Source organism: Gossypium raimondii, chromosome 4 (genome assembly GCF_025698545.1).
Source record: "Gossypium raimondii isolate GPD5lz chromosome 4, ASM2569854v1, whole genome shotgun sequence".
Classification (NCBI taxonomy): Eukaryota; Viridiplantae; Streptophyta; class Magnoliopsida; order Malvales; family Malvaceae; genus Gossypium; species Gossypium raimondii.
The window spans coordinates 23,189,472-23,206,932 of NC_068568.1; the positions used below are offsets into that span (position 1 = coordinate 23,189,472).

Here is a 17,461-nt window from a genome sequence, read left to right on the forward strand (position 1 = left end):
TCTTTTAATTCTGTAGGAGCCATACGATACGGAGCTATGGAAATTGGGGTAGTTCTTGGATTCAGATCTATAGAGAATTCCACTTCTCTTTCTGGTGGCAACCCTGGTAGTTCCTCTGGAAACACATCAAAAAATTCACATACAACTAGAACTGCCTGTATGTTTGACTCAGATACCTTAGTATCCAACACATATGCCAAATAAACATCATACCCTTTTCTGACACACCTCTGAGCTGTCATCACTGAAATCACATCAGATAATTCCTCTGTCTGATCAGATTTAACCCGAAGTAATTCTCCATTCTGGCACTTCAGCACAATATATTTCTATTTACAGTTTACTACTGCATCATGCTGAGTTAACCAATCCATGCCCAATATCACATCAAAATCACTAGGTGATTTTTATATGCCCATTATTTTTATATGCCCATTATTTTTATATGCCCATTATTTTTATATGAAAGTAGACTCAATAAGATTTAATTCTATAGATCATTCACCTTCTATTTCATTTTATACTATCCTAGGTGATTTTTCAAAATCACGTCACTATTGCTTCTTGAAATTTGTTTCTTTACAAATAGTTAAACTCAAATGTCAAGATCTCTAGTTTACTCTTTATTTAATATCATTCTCGTTCTCTTGCTGGTTTACTTAGTTAACTCATGATCGTAACTTATTCTTCTCTTGCTGAAACATTGAGTATCAATTGATAATATAGTAAGTTCTTAACTCTTATAACTCATTTGAGCTTGCCATTTATGCTTGTAAATGAACTTTCATTAACATGATTCGTTTACTAGCCCGTTGAGCCACATTGGAATAATAAGGATACTTGGGTCTTTTCTGATAATAACATACCAAAGCCTTGTCCCAGACATGGTCTTACATGGGATGTTCTCATATCGGTGCCCATGCCATGTCCCAGACATGGTCTTACGGGGGACCTCTCATCTCGGTGCTAACGCCATGTCCCAGACATGGTCTTACATGGGACCTCTCATCTCGGTGCCAACACCATGTCCCAGACATGGTCTTACATGGGACCTCTCATCTCGGTGCCAATGCCATGTCCCAGACATGGTCTTACATGGGACCTCTTTACCCAAATGTCATGACATTTGTATCCGATACATTCCTCATGTTTCAACGGGGCTTTTTAACACCGATTCTCTGTCATCTCATACTTGAGTCAACATTAAATAAATTCATAAAATAAATGCATAATTTCTGGAAAATAACAATATTAATAATAATTTTTGAAATATTGTATTTATTTACCGTAAACTTACCTCAGTACAAAATATAGCCAAATTCACCAACTTAGTCTTCAACTTTATTCTTTCCTTTGTCTAACCTCTAGTTTCGTTCTTCTTGATCTAAAATAGAAAATTTAACTCATTTAATACTCACATTTATCAAAATAGCCCTCGACTCTAACTTTGGAAAAATTACAATTTTGCCCCTAAACTTTTACATAATTATGCTTTTTCCCCAAAGTTCAGAAATTAAACTGCATCTCGTATTCTTACGTTATATAACATGTTGAACATTTTTCTCTTCTATGACAACATCAAATTCTCAGTCTAACACTTACTTATGTACATTAGGGATTTTTACCGATTATGTCAACTTACTTGTTTTCGCTTAAAATCGGCTAGCAAAAGTTGTTTAACATAATTTCTAGCTTCATATTCTATCATAAAACATCAAAATAAACACTTTTCACCTATGGATATTTTTCCAAATATAAACCCTAGATTAAATTATTGCTAGAATAAGCTAAATTAAGCTACCGGGATCTCAAAAACGTAAAGAGCATTAAAAACGGGGCTTGGGATCACTTACTATGGAGCTTGGAAGCTTGAAAACCCTAACTATGGCTTCTCCCCTTGATAAATTCGGCCTAATGAAGAAGATGATCAAAAATTGGCTTTTAATTTTGTTCTTAATTCATTTTAATAACTAAATGACTAAAATGCCCTTAATGAAAAACTTTAGATACATGCCTAACCATGTCCATTTTTGTCCACCAACTTAACCAATGTTCTAATTACCGTATAAAGACCTCCAATTTAAAATTTCATAACAATTGGACACCTCTAACATATAGAACTCAACTTTTGCACTTTTTACAATTTAGTCCTTTTGACTAAATTGAGTGCCCAAACGTCAAAATTTTTGAACGAAATTTTCACAAAATCTTTCTGTGAAATTTTAGGCCATAGAAATATAATAAAAATAAATTTTTCCTTATCGAATTTATGGTCCCGAAACCACTGTTCCGATAACCTTAAATTTGGGCCATTATATATACGGTTTCTATTAGACCAACAGTCGGAAGCACAAGTAAGTATTAAATAAAATTGATATTTAGTTGTTGAGCTAGTCGATTGGTATTTAGTATTTAGTATTTATTATTATGTATTATGTGTATAACTAATATTTCTATCATGTTCATATAGTTTCAATGGACACCATACGAGGATCCGGCAATTCTGGCAGTAATTTCGAATGAGTACCTCTAAAATCCAAACGCTTGGCATGCGAAAGTACCATTGGTCAACTATGTGACCGTGGAGATGCACCAGTCAAACAAAGTATTACGGCAATTTGGATGTAGACAACCGATTCCCGTGGCTCTGAGGTGTTTGATGATCAGCACAAAATCGACCTATGGCAATTGCATATGGATTGGCTGAGATTTTGGTCGTACTACATCCAAATGTAGGAAGATCAGTATGATTATATACCTACTCGGGAACTGATCATCGTTCCAGAGTTAGCGTGCGTGCCGGAATACATGTCATGGTTTAGGATCCATGGCAAGCCGTATTTAGACATGGGCCTTTAAATCCAAGTTGAATGGACGACGACGCAGGCCCATCAACGAGGCCCAGATATTCACCCGGCCCAGCGACAACACTGACACAGTCACCCGACCCAGTAGTTCAACTGACAATACCCATGACATAGCCTTTTCAGATGATGCCAGGTGCGTATCCTAGCCCTTTTATGTTTTACAACCCTTATATGTTTCTTTTTTTGAGTCCTATAGGAGGTTGGAGTCCATGTCCCGATTCATCTCCATTTCCCGTTACGCCGAGTGGACCGCCGATGTATAGGCCAGCATCGCACGAGGGATTGCAAAAGGGGCCATCGGGGAGCTCTTTTTCTTACCAATACCCATCACCGTATGGGTTTCAAACAGCTTCGCCGTTGGTGATACAAACACCTCCACAGTCACTATTCTATCAAGGTGGCTCATCGTCCCAACACCGACAACTAGATACCCTACCGGAGGAACCAGAATCCCCTCCGAAGCAACCACAACCCCACCGGAAGCTGGATAAATGAGCAATCCAGTGCGTAACATTCGACGGCCGCCATGTGGCACTGAATCAGGCGGGCAAGATTGATTTTTATTTTAATATATTTATACAAACATTTTGAATATTTTGATATTATTTGATGAAATAAAATAGAAATTCTTCTATATTATTTCATGTACTAAAATAGAAATTTACTTTTACATTTTTAATATGATAGAAATTCTTTTAAATAAGGCAATATGTTGAATATTTCTATATTATTTCATTTAATAAAATAAAACGTTGTTTTGAATAAAGTAATTGTAATTTACTTTAATATTTTTAATAAAATAGATTTTCTTTTAAATAAGTCAATATTTTTAATAAAATAAAACGTTGTTTTGAATAATGTTGCTTTGGAAATAGCGCCGCTAAACGAAAATATGTCTCTCGCACAACCGATGTGTAGGTTTGGAAACTCCAACGCATCATCTGCAGACAGATTGACATTATGCATGTGGGCTGAAGGTGAGTATGCCCTGAATCGTGGATCTTCTTTTTCATCTGAACCCCTTTCAACATCTTTAGGTTCGATTGGAATAGGTTCCGATTCAGAAAATCATCCAACTTCTGCACCATCGGGCTCGGGCTCTCGAGGTGGATCCACATCAGAGTCATCTTCTAACCCACCATCATCTGCAACGTACGAGGTCCCCTCACCGGTTGACGTCATAGGGAGTACATCATCCCTTCTTCTGGGCGTTTCATAATGTCCCCAATTGGATGTAGATTCCCAACCAGTAAAAGTTGATGTTATTCCCCAGTACGTATTTCCAGCATCAAACATCGACCCACCGAGGTGCATGTCCCATCCACCGATAGAGTGTCGTGTAGGGGTTGTGTATTCCACACCGCTACCAAACATGGGTTGCTCCATGTTTTGTAACCGACTAACCGAGTGTCGGACAGGGGTCGCATATACCTCTCGAACACCAGTCGCAACTGCATCACTTGGAGATGTAAATTGTACGTATAACTCAACATACGATGCTCCACTAGCGAGATGAGTCTGCACCATTACCTCCAAGCTACGAGCACCTCTTATGTCGAACAAGCCATATGTCACCGGATCAACAGAAGAACAAAATCGATACGTAATAGACAGAATTTTCATTGGCGTCGTTCCAAATATTTTACGCCTAACTCTTTTACGAAGTTCTGTCAAATCTATGTTCTGGTTAAAAACCAGTCGCACTGTATTCTTCGATAAAAAAACAACACCGTTATCGGTGTGGCAAACCTCACCATCATAGTAAATAACAACACTAATACGTTCACTTATCTTCAATTTCTATCCTTTTTAGCCTTTCTAAATTTTTTTTGCTTTAACTTATGCTATCTGAGGGAAAATTTTGCCTTATTTATAGTCAATCGGTAAACTCAATTGACGGACCAATTAGATAACAATTTGTAAGAAAAGAACAAAATTTACTTTGAAAACAAAGAATTATTCTTAAAGAAATGCTTCACTTTGTTCGAATTTTTATGACATATAAACTTTACTTTTAATTTAATTTTCCTTTTATTTTAAAAAATATGTTTTTGGATCAAATTCTTTGAGTATAACATATGCATAAGTTAAAGCATCCTACTTTACTTTGTTCGAAATGCTTTACTTTTTTCAAGATTTACGCTAACAAAGCATCCTACTTAAAAACACTAAAACCCTAATTTAATTCATATTTTCTTAAAAATAATAAACACGAAAAATAATTCAATTTTAAAAAATTTTAAATAATTTAATTGACAAACCCTAAACTCTAAACCCTAACTTATTTGATTTTTACTTAAAACCCTTAACTTAAAAACACCAAAACTCTAACCCTAACCCTAACCCTAACCCTAACTCTAACCCTAATCCAATTTTGAAAATTTTTTAAATAATTTAATTGAAAAACCCTAAACTAGAGGTGTTCATGGGCCGGACAAAAAATATGGGAGCATTCGGGTAAAAATATAGGCCAAAATATGGGTTTGGGCAAAAAAGCGAGGCCCATTTAGAAAACGGGCCAGGCTTCGGGCACCACTTTTTTGGCTCGAGCCCGGCCCGGCCCGAATATATAATAAATAAATATTTTTTATTCTTTGATTTTAAAATATTTTTAAAATACTTTTTTATTCTTTTTATTTTTAAAATAATTTTTTTGGTGTTTATTAAAAAATGGGTCGGGGCGGGCCGACCCTAAGCCTAGAAAGCGGTTCAAAATTTTTTTTTTGGGCACGGCCACTAACCAGGCCCTACCCAGCCCATGAACACCTTTACCCTAAACTCTAATCCTTTATTTATTTAATTTTTAACCCTAAACCCCAAACTTTAAAACCCTAAACCCTAAACCCTAAAACCCAAAAACAAGTAAAACGCTCCCTCAGGGACGCGTTTTCCTGTCACGTATCCTAACATCACGCTGACGTGGACGCGCTTTTGGGGAAATGAGCCCATTCCGGTAAATAATTATTTACCAGTCCCATTTCGGTAAATTTTAAAAAAATAGGTAATTTGCCCTTTTTTACTAGTGTTTTTTTTCTAGATTAAAAGCTAGTTTTAGTTTTCTTTTTCTTTTTTACAATTTTTACTCATGATTTTTATTATTATTTTTAATTTAGTATTATTCATGTTCGTTTTATAGTTTATGTTTAGATTTGTGGTTGTCCCTCTCAACAATGTTATCTTTAAAGTTTGAACTTGTATATAGTTTCAATATTTTTTGTTCTATTTTTTTCGACATATAGTTTCAACGTTTTCCCCAAAATCAATTATTTTAATTAAAGTTAAATTAAATTAAAGATGATATCATATGTGATTGAGTGTAGAATAATATTTGTATGTCTTCAAAAACGATGATGTGGCATTATTTTATTAATGCTTAAAACCTATATGTTTTATGATCATCCTAATTTAATTTAATATTATTTTTATCCTTCAGAAACTCTATTAACAAAAACTGATAGTATCTCTATTTGTTTTGAAAACTAATTATTTTAACTAATGTATTTAATTTTCTGTTTATGCTATTGTATAACACCTTTTTTCCATTAATATTATTTGTAAATATCCTAGTGGTATGAATGACAATATATATATTTATTTTGAATAAAAGAGTAATGTATTAATGTGGAAGTCATCGGTTACAATTCCCATGCCCACTGATCAATTTTTCTTCTGCGTCAATCTTATTGGTCGAACGGGCAATGCCTTGAAAGTAACAATATTAAAAAATTGGGGATAACCCCCATCTAAAAACCAAAATAGATTTCGAAAGGGAAACAAAACCAAAAACAGTAAAGAAATGAAGGGAAATGAACCATCTCCCTTTTCATTTCGCTAGTTCGATAATTACATCAGTAAAACACCAGAAGCGGTCATTTTTTCCTCCCGTCGGTCTCAGCTATGCTTCCATTTACGGCTCGATCCCTCCATGACATCTGAGTTCATCGAAGTCCAAATAGTCATAGTTCCTTCGGTCTTAGTAGCCTTATTCTTCATCCCTCTCCTTGTAGTCCATGTCAATCTTGATTTACTAGTTCTTCTACTCTCTTTGGAGCCTCTTCTATCCAATATTTAGGGGTTTCATAACGCCTACCCTCCTCTGCCAAACTGTGCGCTGCTTCATTAGCTTTTTAAGGCACGTGTCGAAATTCTATTTTTTCAAACCTACAAATCATTTCTTTTACTTCATTGACTGGATTACTGATGTTCGATTTATCCTCCTCTGTGGTCCTTACTCTCTTGAAAACAGTTAAGGTGTCCCCTGCTACCAAAATCCTCCTAAACCCTAGTTCATTCGTGAAAATTACAGGTTTCAAACATGCTCGCGCTTTTGCCATGGTTGATTTTAACACATGCTCATTCAGGTAAGTACACGCTACCATAACTAGGCCCTCCCTGTTTCTAATTAAAATCACCGAGACTGATTTATTTGACTGTTGATGAAATGAGGCATCAAAGTTTGCTTTAACACTACCACCTTCTGGTGGCTCCCATTTACTAACTCTAGGGTTTTGCATTGGTACTGTTATATCTTCCAATTTTTCCATCTCTAAAATATAAGCCTTGATAAAAGCTAGTACTTTATGCATATGTTTCCTTGCCCCCTCGTGATATACCTTGTTTCGATTGTACCATAATGCCTAATAGCTAATAGCTATTGTTTTGCACATAGAGCGACTGTAGTTTATGAACTCTTCTGCCAACCAAAGTTCCTAATTTTGCTTTCCATTTGTGGTTGAGAACACCACACCAATCCTCTGCAAGATTTGTCGCGTGAACGAACATTCCTGAAACAGGTGCTCTATTGATTCCTCCTCAATTTGGTAGATAAGACAAAGGTTTCCTACTGCAGTCCTTGTTTTAACATTTGTAACGTAGGAAAATACCCATTACCAATTTTCCACATTGCAATCTTGATTTTGCATGGGATATTTAAATTGCACAATTTTGTATAGAAAGCTTTTAGTACTGTAGAATGTGTTGTGTAATCATATCCTAGCAAATCCAACTCCTCTGTAATTAGCCGCTTGTATCCTCTTTTATCTATATAGACACTAGTGTTGTCTTTATGCCACACCACTTCATTTGTCTGTGCACTACTAGCAAGTGGGATTGCCAATATCCTTCTCACTTGTTCGTCATCAAATAAAGCCCTCAATACTTCAAATTTCCAAGTAAAAGTGTCAATATCTATTAAGTTTGAAACATTCATATAATTTATGTTAATGTCTTGAGTTTGCACCTTTCCTTGACCAAGTCTTAGTAGTCACAAATCATTCCAGAGATTAATTGATGCTCAATTGCCAGCTTTCTAAATTGGTTCCCACTCGGGTCCAAAATTAGTGGAATGTCTACATAAACTACAAGAAGTTGAATTTTTTGACTTGAAAAGACCAATTTTTCACTTCCTTTCATTAACCAAATGCTCGAATGCTTAACCGATAAATCTCACTATTGCTGTCTTGATAGCTATTCAGGTTTCTTCCAAATTCTAGTGGCACCGGAAGACCAAGAAAAGACGACGTTCACATGCCCTTTTGGCACATTTGCCTATAGACCAAGAAAAGACAATGTCTGCATGTCCTTTTTCCATATTGTCCATATTTTAGAGGTGTATGGTAAACATATTTTTTGACTATGTCGAGAAAATAATTTATGCATTTATGGATGACTTCACGGTGTATGGTGATTCTTTCAGTGAATGTCTGTCAAACCTCAGTAAGATGTTGGAAAGATGTCTAGAACTTAATCTCATTCTAAACTATGAAAAATGTAATTTTATGGTTGATAAGGGATTAAATTCACGTCATGTTGTCTCCATTGAAGAGATTGTGGTCGATAAGGCCAAACATGACGTTATTCACTTCCATACCCCACGACTGTAAGGGAAATCCTTTCTTTTCTTAGTCATGTAGGTTTTTACAGGCGTTTTATTAATGATTTTTCGAAGATTTCACAACTGCTTTGTAATCTCTTGCAAAAAGACAAAGGATTCAAATTCGATCAAGCGTGTAAGGACGCATTCAATACTCTCAAGCATAAGCTTGTTTCAACTCTCATAGTGTAGCCACCGAATTGGGATTATCCCTTCAAGATCATGTGTGATGCAACTGATCTCAGTAGAGGAGTCATCCTTGAGTAGAGAATCGGGAAGGAACCCCACGTCATTTCTAATGCCACAATTACAAGCCTTTGTATACACCTCTCAAAGAACTAATTTCACATGATTTACGCCTAGAATCATGCTTAACAACCAACCGCTAAATCATATTTTTCTAAATATACAATTTGTCAAAGTCAAAAGTCTGATATTTTTTATCAGCTCAAAAATAATTTTGAATTTTTTTTAATTCAACCCTCAACTTGCTTTAATTTAACCTAATTTTTTGCTTTTTTTGAACTTCAGCACTCTAATTGCGTCCATGATAAAATTTAGGCAAGAAATCACAAGCTTAGTAGTATTCTATTAAAAAAATTAACCAAAATTTGGTGCATTAAACATATAAGTTAACTTGCTATCAAATTCCCCTACTTAGATGATACTTGTCCTCAAGCATGTTGCACATTCTCATACTAGAAATCATTCAATGACTTTTCCTGAAATCAAGTCTCATTCAAAAACCATGCGCAATGCAATAATTTAGGTGTAACACGAATAAGAGTTTACTCACTTTAACTAACAAGTGTTTATAAAATTATAACAATATGCAAAATCAAGCATTTCACTAAATTGAAGCTCAATCAAACTTGCAAGGCAATTGTTCTCGATCAAATTATTCAACAAGTTTGGGACATAGTCAAATATTTTTACGTGAGATGAGATGACAACTCAAGCACCTCATCCAGGTTACTCAATTTGATACATCTCCAAACGGATTACTTTTTTCCTTACTCATGACAGCTTGATTAGCAGAGTGTTTGCAAGTTTCGGTTCGTCACTCAGATCTTTTTATGCGAGGTGAGATAACAACCCAAGAACCTTATCTCGATTACTTAATTTGGTCACATTTCCAAAATCTTCACTCATAACCTATTCATCAACGGAGTAGTATATTTATACTTATATATATTATTAACATAAAACAAAATGACTAAAACGAGGTACAAGTACTTTTATTACTCGATTTGATACGTCTCTAAACGAATTATTTTTCCCCTACTCATGGAAACTCAGCTAGCAGAGTGTTTGCAGGTTTTGGTTCGTCACTTGAATCTTTTTACGCGAGGTGAGATGACAACTCAAGCACCTTATCTCGGTTACTCAATTTGGTCACATTTCCAAAACCTTCACTCATAACCGATCCATTAGCGAAGTAGTATATATACATATATATTATTAACATAAAATAAAATGACTAAAATGATATACAAGTACTTTTATTAAGCAAGTTTAAAGAACTAATAATTTTCATGGGATGTTGATTTAACCATAATATTATCAATTCTACAAAACACTTGTCAATCAAACTAAGCAATGAGCAATTATTCATGAATCACCTAACCATTTGAATTAACTAAGCTTAGGAATTAAAGGCTCAATTTTAAATAAATTAAGGGATAATCTTAATATAAGAATCAACACATGCAATACAGAGCAAATAATAACATGGCATGTCCTACAAATCCCAACAAGAGCCATCAATATATTTGATGGTTATCGAGACCACCAAATATAAATTTTCTACACTTTTTGATGAGTCATGTTAACAAGTGCCCTTCCACTTGTGGCATCAATCATCTTCATTTCCATAGGGAGTAACCGCTTATAGAAATATTGAATAAGTGATTGTTCAGTTAGGCCATGTTGTGGGTAGCTTGCACACAACTTATTAAGTAGGGGGATTTGTAGGACATGCCATGCTATTTTTTTCTCTTCATTGCATGTGTTAATTCTTATACTAAGTTTATTCATTAATTTGTCTGAAATTGAGTCTTTAATTCCTATGCTTAGTTAATTCAAATGGTTGGGCGATTCATGAATAATTGCACATTGCTTAGTTTGATTGACAAGTGTTTTGTAGAATTGAAAATATTATGGTTAAATTAACATCCCATGAAAATTGTTAGTTCTTTAAACTTGCTTAATAAAAGTAATCGTATCTCGTTTTAGTCATTTTATTTTATGTTAATAAAAAATATATATGTATATATATATGTTACTCCACTGATGGCTAGGTTATGAGTGAAGATTTCAAAAATGTGACCAAATTAAGTAATCGGGATAAGGTGCTTGGGTTATCATTTCACCTCGCGTAAAATGATTCAAGTGAGGAACTGAAACTCGTAAACACTCCATTAATCGAGCTGCCATTAGTAGGGAAAAATAATTTGTTTGGAGACATATCAAATTGAGTAACTGAGATGAGGTGCTTGAGTTGTCATCTCATCTCAAGTAAAAAGATTTGATTATTTCTCAAACTTGTTGAATAATTTGATTGACAACAATTGCCTTGCAAGTTTGATTGAGCTTCAATTTAGTGAAATGCTTGATTTTGCATTTTGTTAAAATTTTATAAACACTTGTTGGTTAAACTGAGTAAATTTTTATTCATGCTACACCTTTTATGTGGGACATTCCGAACTCTACACAAAACTTCTATTCGCTAAAATAGTCCTACTCAAAATTCAACTACAACACTCCTCGACTGACCTAGTCGTCAAATCTGAGCTATGGGATGCCACAACTGTTGTCAGAGCAACTATCATCAAATCACTGGTAAATAAACTATTTAGACATGCAATAATTTCATAAACATGTTCACATAATGATACACATTCTTTTTCAAGTCTCAATTGAGCTTATGAAAGCTCTGTTATTGACCTGAGTATGAAATAGGACCAAATTGCAATATTTCAAAATTTTAGGGTCGTCGTGACGCCACCTCCTGCAGATCGCAACATCTCTAAACAGTTTGTCACGTTATGAGTTAGGTCACTCGATGTTGCGACATCACATACTATCGACTGATGTTGAGACGAGGAAATGTGGTTGTTGAGACGATGAATCTATTTTTGGTACAAGTTAGGCCATTTGGTATCTATTTCATGTCAACCTCATAATTCCAACATTTTGGTGCATACTACACAACTTTGTTTGCACAAAACTAATCTAAATACATGCCAAAACGTTCCATTCAACCATTTCAAATAATCCAAACCAACATTTCCACAATTTGACATCAAAACATAACAATTTAACTTAGTAAGGTCAACCTAATCATCCACGCTTTTTTAACCACTCCATTTTATCATCTTACCTATGTAAATACTCAAAATACCATTTCAAATTTCATATGCTCAATTCAAACCATATTTACCCAAAAGCATATCATGTTACAAACTTTAGTATATTGCAAATTGATACTTAGCATAGGTTTCAAACTATATCATTATACCAAATTTAACCAAAACAAACACCTATGTACATGCCACATAATCAGACCTTAAAATGTTTGAAAAATACCAAATCAAACACGGGATAGTGTGAGTTTCTCATAGATCTGATCGACATGTTTTGTAAGTCAACAATCTATAGGGAAGGGAAAAACAAAGGGGTAAGCATTTCGGATGCTTAGCAAGTTCATAGACATTTAGACGAGAAACTTACTTTGACTTACAATTAATCAAATTAAACTATTTAACTTGACAAAGTGTTCCTAACATATCAAATCACAACAATAAGGTGAGCTTTTATATATAATCAATCATATAATATAGCAAATTTATAACATACCAATTCATATCATATAAGTAGTTATATTCAAATCATTCACTAATACCATATTTGAACATCAAACACATTTTATGTCATCTCTTTTTCTCATTCCATATTATAAGTATTACCCGATGAAACTCAGTAAATGAACTCGAATACACTTGTACTAACCATATTTGTTGCTTGTCTAGCTGAAGATATATTTGTGTCAGGTTACCCGTTTGGGCTAAACCTTTATATCGACACATCAAATAGCTTGGCATGTTCTACATTGGACACTTTGCTGTATGGCTAATAAAGTGGAGATTACAAGGATTTCCAGAGGATGGCACTAGCATCGAGTTGTCATGATGTTTTATTACCATATTTTGTTATTTATTACTATATTTTGTTATCTTACCAAAAAAAATGTAACCCCTTTTCAACAGTTTCTTTTCTTTTCTTTTTCAGTTTCATTTTCAACTACTTTCGTGGTAGTTTAGATTCGTCGAGCACTATTGTGTGAAAACTTATGAATAAATAATAGTCCATTCTATTTTCTCTAAATAACAGTTTTAATTTCTTTCCATTTTGTTTTATATGAAAATTATGGTGGTTTTTCTTTCATTTCATTCAGCTTTTTGTTCTCTAGTTGTATTTTGGCATATATACAAGATTTACCAAGGCAATTGTGCCGTTAGATTTATTGAAAATCATTATTGGTGGACTTTGTTATAATAGAGTACTCTAATGATGATTGTGATATTAAACTTTGAAAAATGAAGAAAAGGATAAACCATTTAAGATATATTTTTTATGCATATAGTGGGGCCTCTTAAGGCCTTTGGTAATTGGTTAACTATAATTTATTATAGGAAGATTTAACAATGATAAGTAAGAATGTAATAATTGAGAATTGATAAAAGTAATACATTTGTAATTAGTTTATGTTTTATTATCACTAATCTTTTCTTCTATTAGATTCTTTTTGCACACATAGGTATTTGTATACTAATTTATGATATTTTATTTATCACATATACTATGTGCCCATTGTTTATGGTTTCTCTAATGAATTAAAAACGTTTTTTTATAAATAAGAAGGCATTACTTGATTTTCACGATTAATGATTGTTATCCATACATTACACTATATTTTTAAAAATCAATTAAAATAAAATATGTGATATATTTTTATTTTGATAATGAAATCTTTGACCATTTTACCAACAAAGGCTCATTTCCAACTTTATGTATAGAAATGGGCCACTTTTTTTTATTATTTACTGGAATGGGCCGAAAACTACAAAACGCATTAACGTAGGAGTATTTTAGGAGGAAATTTCAGCAAATCGCGTCCCTGAGAGAGCGATTTTGCCATGTCAGCACAAAACGCGCTGAAGTGGACGCGCTTTGCTGACGTGACAAAATCTCTCCCTCAGGGACGCGTTTTACCCCATGTTTTTCTAGGGTTAGGGCTATTTGCATGTTTAGTGCCTATGATTTGTGGGTCTAGGGTTTTAGGGTTGTAGTGTTAGTGTTTTGTTAAAATAATTTAGGGTTTTATTTATTTAGGGTTTAAGAATTTTAAAAAATAAATCAAGGTTTAGAATTTTAAAAAAAATTAATTAAATTAGGTTTTAGGGGTTTTAAATAAATTAATTAAATTAAGGTTTAGAGTTTTTAAGAAAATTAATTAAATTAGGGTTTAGTTTTTTTAAAAATAATTTTGTGTTTAGGTTAAGGGTTTAGAAAAAGTTATATTGACAAGAAGAATTTTGTTTTTCTTTCTACAGTAGTTTTAGAAAAGTTAATTTTGAGAAGACGGTTCTGAAAAGATAATGTCAAAAACACTTCAAACATGATGCACTGTCAGCAAAATTACTAAAAAGACTCCTACGTGGACGCTCTTTTTCTACAGTAGTTCTTGAAAAATAATTTTGAGAAGAAGGTTCTGAAAAAAATAGTTTCAAAAAAGCTTCAAGCAGGATGCACTGACAGTAAAATTACTGAAAAAAGCTCCCATGTGGACGCTTTTTTTCTACAGTAGTTCCTAAAGAAATAATTTTGAGAAGACAATTCTAAAAAAATAGTGTCAAAAACGCGTCAAGCAGGATGCACTGTCAAAAAAATTACTGAAAAAAGCTCTCACGTGAACGTTTTTTTTCTACAGTAGTTCCTGTTTGGCCTTAGGCTATAAATGAGCCAAATTTTATTATCATGTTGCATAAGTTACAGCAAGAAAAAATAGAGAGGCTAAGCAAAATAGAAATTGAAGATGAGTAAACGTATTAATGCTGTTATTTACTATGATGGTGAGATTCGGGACACCAAGAACAGCGTTTTTTTTATCCAAGAACACAATGCAACTGGTTTTTAACCAAATCATAGATTTGACAGAACTTCGTAAAAGACTTGGGAGCAAAATCTTCAGAACGACGCTAATGAGAGTGTCGTCTATTAAGTATCGATTTTATGCTTCAATTGATCCCATGACATATGACTCATTTGATATCAAAGGTAGTCGTAGCTTGGAGGCGGTTGTGCAGACTCATCTCGCTAATGGATCACAATATCTTAAGTTATATGTACAATTTTAATCACCAAATGAAGCATTTGTGACTTCAATATCTGCTACTGTTCGAGAGGAATACACCACCCCTATCCGACACTCCGTTAGTGGGAGGAAAACACGAAAGTGCCCGTGTTTGATGGCAGTATGGAATACACAACTCCGGCACAACACTCTGTTAGTGGATGGGACATGCACCTCGGTGGGTTGATGTTCGATGTTGGAAATAAGTACTAGGGAATGACATCAAATTCTAGTGGTTGGCAATCCACATCTGATTGAGGATGTTACGAAACGTCCACAAGAATGGATGATGTACTCCCTACAACATCCACTGGCGAAGGGACCTTATATGCTGCAGATGATGGTGGGTTGGATGATGAGTCCGATGTGGATCCATCTCGAGAGCCTGGCCCCGATGGTGCAGAAATTGCATTATTTTCTAAACTGGAGCCTATTCTAACCGAACCTAAAGATAGTGAATGGAGTTCAGATGAAGAAGAAAAAGATTCACGATTCAGGGTGTACTCGCCTCCAGCCCACATGTATAATGTCAATCTATCAGCAGATGATACGTTGGAGTTTCTAGATCTACCACACAGAAGGCGTGACCGTACAAGTTTGTTATTAGATTCAGGTGAATTGAAAGTTGGTAAGGAGTTTTCCAATAAGGATAAATTTCTTGGTGCATTGAAGTAACATAGCATCATGAACGGGGTTAACTACCACGTGGTTAAATCTAAATTTGAGAAGTTTGAGGTCAAGTGTGCAGTTCAAGACGATACATGTTCATGGAAAATCATTGCTTCGGTTAGGAAAAAGACAAGCTTGTGGGAGATAAAAAAGTACAAAGGTCCACATACCTGTAATGTCGGTACAATATCACTGGGTGTTTAGGGTTTTTGAATAATACTGTTATTACTTAATGTTGCATTATTTAATGTACTTCGTTGATAGGTGTTTGACAAGATCATCCCAAGATGGATTCAGATATGATAGATAGCTTAATACTACCAATGGTGAAGGCAGATTTCAGGACTTCTTTATCGATCTTAATTTCTAATATTTGTAGCCAATTGAGGTATACGCCCTCTTACCGTAAGGCTTGGATATCTAAGCAGAAGGCGTTGGAAAAGATGCATAGTGGGTAAGACGCTTCATATAATGAGGTGTGGCAGTGATGTCAGGTGCTGGAGAGGTACGTCTCAGGTTGCATAACAGACCTTGAAACGGGCCCTGCGTACTACAATGATTGATTGCTGCGAGGATGCCAAGTGTTCAAGCGTCTGTTCTAGAGCTTTAAGCAATGCCGAGACGCATTTGTGTACTACAAGCCATTGGTACAAATTAACGGTACCTTTATGTATGGTAGATATACCCATCGGCTATTGCTAGCTGTGGCACAGGATGGCGGTGGGAGAATCCTTTCAATTGCGTTTGCAATAACACTAAGGGAGTCAGGTGATGATTGAGATTTCTTTCTTTCTAGGTTAAGGAGGCATGTTTGCCTTTAACCTGATATTTGCGTTATATCGGATCGGGGCACTAAAATACTAGCCACAATTGAGCGACAAAGAAGCCTATGGGATCACACACACCATCGGTATTGTCTAAGGCACGTTGCGTCCAACTACTACGGGCAATATCAGTCTACCACTGAACGACACGAAGTGACCAACGTGGGTATTTAATCTCTATTATAATTTCATTTGTAATATTCAATTTATTCTAAATGGAAGCGTGGTATGTAATTTTCGCTATCAACTTATATTGGTAGGGTACGAGATCAATAAGGACTGCTTTCATGAGATGTTGGCGATTTTGCAGTCAGTTAACGAACAAGGCTCAAGCTACCTCTGTAACATACCTTTCGATCAGTGGGCACAAGCATACGATGGCGGCCTACGATATGGTCATATGACCTCAAACCTAGCTGAATGCATAAATTCTATTCTAAAAGGAACGCGTCATTTACCGATAACTTCGGTTGTGCGAGAGACATATTTTCGTTTGGGGGCACTATTTCCAAAGCAAGCAGCGAGTTATAAAGGCCAAATGCAAGGAGGCCATGTATGGTGCCGGAAGGTATTACAAGAAATTAACAAGGCGAAGGCACGGGCCAACACCATACACATAGTGTCACTATTGTAATAACCTATGGTTTCATGTGACAAAGTTCAACAGACCGAACCAAGGTATTACCAACGAAAAATATCGTGTACACCTGAGAAATAGGACTTGCAACTATGGGACGTTTGACGCACTTCGTTACCCATGCGCTTATGCAATTGCAGCTTGTCAGAATATCCGTTTAGATCCCATGAGCTATGT

General features: G+C 35.0%; 1 long non-coding RNA gene across 1 annotated transcript; it reads left to right on the forward strand.

Moving 5' to 3' along the window:
- Window positions 1–6,637: 6,637 nt before the first annotated feature.
- LOC128040638 (uncharacterized) lies at window positions 6,638–8,561 on the forward strand. Its single transcript, XR_008195444.1, has 2 exons — window positions 6,638–7,228; window positions 8,334–8,561. It is a non-coding gene; the product is annotated as an uncharacterized LOC128040638 (long non-coding RNA).
- Window positions 8,562–17,461: the final 8,900 nt, after the last annotated feature.